This window comes from Neomonachus schauinslandi, chromosome 2, assembly GCF_002201575.2.
Source record: "Neomonachus schauinslandi chromosome 2, ASM220157v2, whole genome shotgun sequence".
Taxonomy (NCBI): domain Eukaryota; kingdom Metazoa; phylum Chordata; class Mammalia; order Carnivora; family Phocidae; genus Neomonachus; species Neomonachus schauinslandi.
The window spans coordinates 179,132,236-179,139,163 of record NC_058404.1 but is presented as its reverse complement, the minus strand read 5'-3'; the positions used below and the strand labels follow the sequence as shown (position 1 = coordinate 179,139,163).

General features: G+C 34.9%; 1 pseudogene; it reads left to right on the top strand.

Annotated features, from left to right (window-relative positions):
- The first annotated feature begins 835 nt into the window (after positions 1 to 835).
- LOC110580178 lies at positions 836 to 1,319 on the top strand (annotated as a pseudogene).
- The last annotated feature ends 5,609 nt before the right edge of the window (positions 1,320 to 6,928 follow it).

Here is a 6,928-nt window from a genome sequence, read left to right as displayed (position 1 = left end):
GGCACCCTTAGTGTTAGATTTTTAAAAAGTCATCACCAACACATGTTTCAAGAACCTGACCGCCTTTGTTTTCCCCAAGGAGGATGACATAAATACTATTATTTGCCACAGTTTCAAAATGAGAAAATTAAGGCATGAAAAGTGATATATTGCCTAAGGTCACATAAGTAGTAGTTGGTAGAGTTCGCATTTGAATTCAAGCAACCTAGCTCTAAATTAAATCCTCTTACCTAGTACACCACACAGATATAAACTGGTAATCAGTCCCTCAAAGTAATTTTTGGGTATACAGACATGCGCTAAAAATGCTTTCATGTAGAAAGGGAGGTAAAAAAAAAAAAAAAAACTCAATGAGAAATGTTCTCAAAACTTTTCCTAGATTAGAGGTGTGTATGCAGATGAGGACCATTCAAATACATTCTCACAGTCATACTGTGCTGTCCCTCAAAACATAAGTTCGAGCCTTATTTTATTTTTTATTTTTTAGATATTTATTTATTTATTTATTTATTTATTTATTTATTTATTTGACACAGAGAGAGCCAGAGAGCAAGTACAAGCAGGGGGAATGGAGGCAGAGGAGAAGCAGGCTCCCTGCTGAGCAGGGAGCCAGATGCGGGGCTCCATCCCAGGGTCCTGGGATCATGACCTGAGCTGAAGACAGCCACTTAACCAGCTGAGCCACTCAGGTGCCCCTAGCCTTATTTTATTTGTTAAAAATTGTATTGAGTTCGATCTTGCGTCCCCGCGTGTGTGCACCTAATCTCAGCTGGTCCGCCCAGGACCCCCTGAGCTCCAACCCTATTCCCCCACGAGGTCCCATTTCCGCTCCAAGATGAAAGAAACTATCATGAACCAGGAGAAACTCGCCAAATTGCAAGCACAAGTGCGCATTGGTGGGAAAGGAACTGCTCGCCGAAAGAAGAAGGTGGTTCATAGAACGGCTACAGCAGATGATAAAACCTTCAGTTCTCCTTAAAGAAGTTAGGGGTAAACAATATCTCTGGTATTGAAGAAGTGAGTATGTTCACAAACCAAGGAACAGTGCTCCACTTTAACAACCCCAAAGTTCAGGCGTCACTTGCCGCGAACACTTCCACCATTCCAGGCCTTGCTGGGACAAAGCAGCTGACAGAAATGCTACCCAGTATCTTAAACCAACTTGCTGCAGTCTGACTAGTTTAAGAAGACTGGCTGAAGCTCTGTCCAAACAATCTGTGGATGGAAAAGCACCACTTGCTACCGGAGAGGATGATGATGATGAAGTTCCAGATCTTGTGGAGAATTTTGATGAAACTTCCAAGAATGAAGCAAACTGAATTGCGTCAACTTGGGGAGCTGCTATTTTATATTATGACTGCTTTTTAAAATTTTGTTCATGGATCTGATAAAATCTAGATCTCTAAATGTCCCTTGGACACTGCAGCTCTTTTCAGTTTTTCCTTATACACTATTCATTCTTTGCAGCTAATTAAGCTGAAGAAGCCTGGGAATAAAGTTTGAAACAAGGTTAATAAAGTTCTTTGCCTAGGAAAAAAAAAAAATTGTACTGACTTCTATACCTAAGAATATGTTCTATTCCATTACTTTTTCAATTTTCTTCTCTGAGAATTACAAATATTTGGACCTAGTATTCACTTTGCCTATTTTCTAAATATATCACTCTCTCTAGATGTTTATTTTACATATTTACTTTTTTCTCTCTAAAACTTCCTTGTATATTCATTGTTTTGGGGAAAGGTTAGTGTTTTAATATAGTTTTTATTTTTATTTTTTAAATTTTCATTTATTTATTTATTTTTATTTAAATTCAATTAGCCAACATATACTACATCATTAGTTTCTGATGTAGTGTTCAATGATTCATCACTTATGTATAATACCCAGTGCTTATCACATCATGTGCCCTTCTTATGCCCATCACCCAGTTACCCCATCCATCCAACCATCTCCCCTTCTGCAACCCTCAGCTTGTTTCCCAGAATCAAGAGTCTCTCATGGTTTGTCTCCTTCTCTGATTTTTTCCCATTCAGTTTTTCCTCCCTCCCCTATGATCCTCTGTGCTGTTTCTTATATTCCACATATGAGTAAAACCATATAATAAATGTCTTTCTCTGCTTGACTTAATTCGCTTAGCCTAATACCCTCCAGTTCCATCCACATCGATGCAAATGGTAGGTATTCATCCTTTCTGATGGCTGAGTAATATTTCATTGTATATATGAACCACATCTTCTTTATCCATTTATCTGTTGAAGGACATCTCGACTCCTTCCAAAGGTTGGCTATTGTGGACATTGCTGCCTTGAATATTGGGGTGCATGTGCCCCTTCTTTTCACTACATCTGTATCTTTGGGGTAAATACCCAGTAGTGCAATTGCTGGGTCATAGGGCATCTCCATTTTTAATTTCTTGAGGAACCTCCATACTGTATTCCAGAGTGGCTGTACAAGCTTGCATTCCTACCAAGTGTAAGAGGGTTCACCTTTCTCTGCATCCTGGCCAACCGTTGTTGTTTCCTGTCTTGTTAATTTAGCCATTCTGACTGGTGTAAGGTGGTATCTCATTGTGGTTTTGATTTGCATTTCCCTGATGACAAGTGATATGGAGCATTTTTTCATATGTCTGTTGGCAATTTGTAGGTCTTCTTTGGACAAATAATCTGTTCATGTCTTCTGCCCATTTCTTGACTGGATTATTTGTTTTTTGGGTGTTGAGTTTGATAAATTCTTTATAGATCTTGTATACCAGCCCTTTATCTGATATGTCATTTGCAAATATCTTCTCCCATTCCATAGGTTGCCTTTTAGTTTGTTGACAGTTTCCTTTGTTGTGCGGAAGCTTTTTATCTTGGTGAAGCCCTAATAGTTCATTTTTGCTTTTGGTTCCCTTGCCTTTAGAGACATGTCTTGGAAGAATTTGCTGTGGCCAAGGTCGAAGAGGTTACTGCCTGTGTTCTCCTCTAGGATTTTGATGGATTCCTGTCTCACATTTAGGTCTTTCATCAATTTTGAATTTATAATTGTGTATGGTGTAAGAGAATGGTCCAGTTTCATTCTCCTGCATGTGGCTGTCCAATTTTCCCAGCACCATTTATTGAAGAGACTGTCTTTTTTTCCATTGGATATTCTTTCCTGTTTTGTTGAAGATTAGTTGACCATAGAGTTGAGGGTCCATTTTGGGGTTCTCTTTTCTGTTCCATTGATCTATGTGTCTTTTTTTGTGCTAGTACCATGTTATCTTGATGATCACAGCTTTGTAATATAGCTTGAAGTCAGGCATTGTGAGGCCCCTTTGGTTTTCTTTTTCAACACTCCTGGCTATTCAGTGTTAATATAGTTTTTAACACTTATTTCCTCTACCAGCTATCATATATCTTATTAACAGGAAATTATAATATTTTATGAATTTAAACATCACATGTCTCACTTATGAGCAATTAAAATTTAATAAAACATATATTGAAGTACTTTCCAACTTAATAAAAGGCATATTTCAATATCTTATTTATATTTTGGAAAGTAAATGCATGCTCTTCTATATAATGTGTTTACAAATTTTGATTCTTTTTTTATATGATTAAGAAGTAATGTCTTCATTCTTTTTATAATATAAACAGTTAAATTGGGGATGTGAGCATTCAAGGAGTAATATTCAAGGTAAACACTATTTTATCAACTTTATGACATATTCACAGTTATAAATGCTAGGTAACTTTTGTAAGTTTAGCTTATTCAAATGAAACTTTTTTCTTTTTATTCAAAATTAATTAGTATATTTATTCAAATTCAAACTTCTCTGATGTTCACCTTTTTATCACCACTTCATATATATATTTAATTTTAGTCTTTCCTCATTAATCTGTCATTCTAGATTTATAATTATTTTTGTTGCCTATTACTTCACCCAATTTGTCATCAACCTTCTGGTATTTTTTATGGGTGTGGGTGTTTAACTTAAATAGTAAGTTTTTTAGGGAAAACCAAAAAAAAAAAAAAATTATAAAAATGAGCTTAAGGTCTGCCATAGAATTTTGTTGAATTTTTTTCCTTTGTTATTTTGCAAGTGTGTAGTTTTTTTTTTCACTAAATTAGCATGCAAAGCATTTTTCAACTCCTATTTTGATTTGACATGCAGAACCATTTATATTCTTTGAAGTATTAATACGGATAACATTAGAATTTCAAAAATATTTTTAAAATGTTACCAATCTATGTATAAAATGAGAACAATTGAGTATGCATTATGTGCAGCCAGTTTAAAATTACAATGTGTAGGACTTATAAAAGGGAAATTAATGTTATGTGTGCAAGTAAATAGCAGAATTTTTTTTTTTTTAAGATTTTACTTATTTATTTGACAGAGAGAGACACAGCGAGAGAGAGCACAAGCAGGGGGAGTGGGAGAGGGAGAAGCAGGCTTCCCGCTGAGCAGGGAGCCCGATGCGGGGCTCGATCCCAGGACCCTGGGATCATGACCTGAGCTGAAGGCAGACGCTTAATGACTGAGCCACCCAGGCGCCCCAGTAAATAGCAGAATTAATAAATTCTATCAAAAATACAAAAATGAACCTCACAATTAAAAGTCTCCATGGTCTTTTAGTTAAAATACCCCACTAAATAGGTTTCTGCTTGAATACTACTTGTACTTAGAAGCTCATTGCTTCTTTTTCCAACTTTTCCTCAACCAGCTTTCAAGAAATTGGTTCATGGAACAATACTGTCAAAATGGCAATGAATAAGATTCAGGGCTGAAAAGACTATTGAGAACCAAAGCTTGGAAAGTTTACTTTTACCTCTGAGGATCAGTTGTTAATTGGCAGATGTGTCAGAAACCATCCCTTCAGTGGAACAAGCTTTGTAGTGAAATCATCTCCCTGGAAATTCTGTCTTTTTATTATAGGTGTCCATTCTCATCACCCCTGGCTTATTTCTCTTGGAACAAGGATTTAAAATCATGTAGAAGTAGGCTGCAGTTAAAAATACCTTCATTCCTCTTAACTAATCATTTTCCAGAATAGGACCCAGACCGTGTTAAGCTAGATTCTTTAGTTACACTATCATACATCCTAAGATGAAAAGCCATTTAAAACATAATTTGACATGATTGTGCACAAATATCAAAGTTTTGCCAAATATCAATCGTTATCAGAATAGCTTTATTTAAAAGTTTATCCAACCTCCTGACAGAAGAATCTTATAAAAAATCTTGATTATCCAACACTTTTTATTATTAAATTCTCCAAATTAATCTATCAGAATTAGTCTCTCCGTTGCCCTATTTTATCTTTCTTCAACTTTTTTTTTACTCTATTTATGGCAAAAGCTGAAGGTAAATTACCTGCTCTTATTTTTTTTTAACATTTTCCTGTTTGAAATAGAAATTCCAATCAGACGGACTACAAGGAAAGTATCAAGAGCAAATAAGTTCACTAGGAATATATTTAACTGATTTCAGAATCAATAGTTTAAAAGTTATGGTTTTTCTTTTCTTATAATGTAGTCACTGCACATGTACATTGTCAGAAAATATGCTTCTTTCTGAAAAATATTAGTGCTAACATTTATAAATATTTTTGGGGGAGGGGGCTGAGATTATGATCTTGGAATGTCCACTGTGAATATCTTGTATCTAGTTCACTAAATATAAATGCACAGAAGTAGTTTTTTGAGAATTACCCCTAAATAAATAATCTGAAGATGAGGTTTACTTTTATAAAACATTACTAAAAAAGTTTGGCAAGAGAGTATGTTAAACAGAAGTGTTGTGGGCATGGTGGGAACAAGAGAGGAAAGCTCAGAACCCAAGTGGATTCAGTCACAAGGAGCAACTAATATATCCTTAGTTGTCACGGGGCAATTCAACATATTTTTTTTTTTTACTAATATGAACAAGAGATAACCTGGATAATTTTGAAAAATTATTTTACTAGTCTAAATTACCACCTGTATGTTACTTACTAATCCCCAATGCCTATACAAATGCTGTAACAAGGCAAAGACATATACATCTTACCTTAAAAAAAATGAAATACACTTGACACACAATGCTACATTAGTTTCAGGCATATAATATAGTAATTCAACAACTCTATGTTACATTATGCTCACCATAAGTGTAGCTACCATTTGTCACCATATAATTCTATTAAAATACCATTGACTATATTCCCTATGTTGTACTTTTCATACCCATGACTTACTCATTCCATAACCAGAATCCTGTACCGCCTAATCCCCTTCACTCATTTTGCCTATCACCCCATTCCTCCCCTCTTTCAACCACCAGTTTGTTTTTGTTTGGTCATTTGTTTTGTTTTATAGATTCCACATATAAGTGAAATCATATATTATTTTTTCTCTCTGAATTATGTTACTTAGCATAATTTCCTCTAGGTCCATCCATATAGTCACAAATGGCAAGATCTCATTCTTTTTTTTTGTGACTGAGTAATATTCCATTGTATATCACATGTTTATCCATTCATATATTGATGGACACTTAAGTTGTTTCCATATCTTAGCTATTCTCAATAATGTTATAATACTCATAAAGGTGCATATATCTTTTTGAATTGTATTTTGGATTTCTTTAAGTAAATACCCAGTAGTGGAATTACTGGATCATATGGCATTTTTATTTATTTATTTTTTTAGAAACTTCCATACTGTTTTCTAGTTTTTGCACCAATTTACAATCCCATCAACAGTGATTGACGTTTCCCTTTTCTCCACATCATTGCCAACACTTATTTGTCTTTTGATATCCAGCCATTCTGATTGGTGGGAGGTGATGTTAACATTGTAGTTTTGATTTTCATTTCCCTGATGATCAGTGATAGTCAGCATCTTTTTTTATGTGTCTGTTGTCCATCTGAATGTCTTCTTTGGAAAAAATGTCTACTCAAGTTTTATATCCATTTTTTAA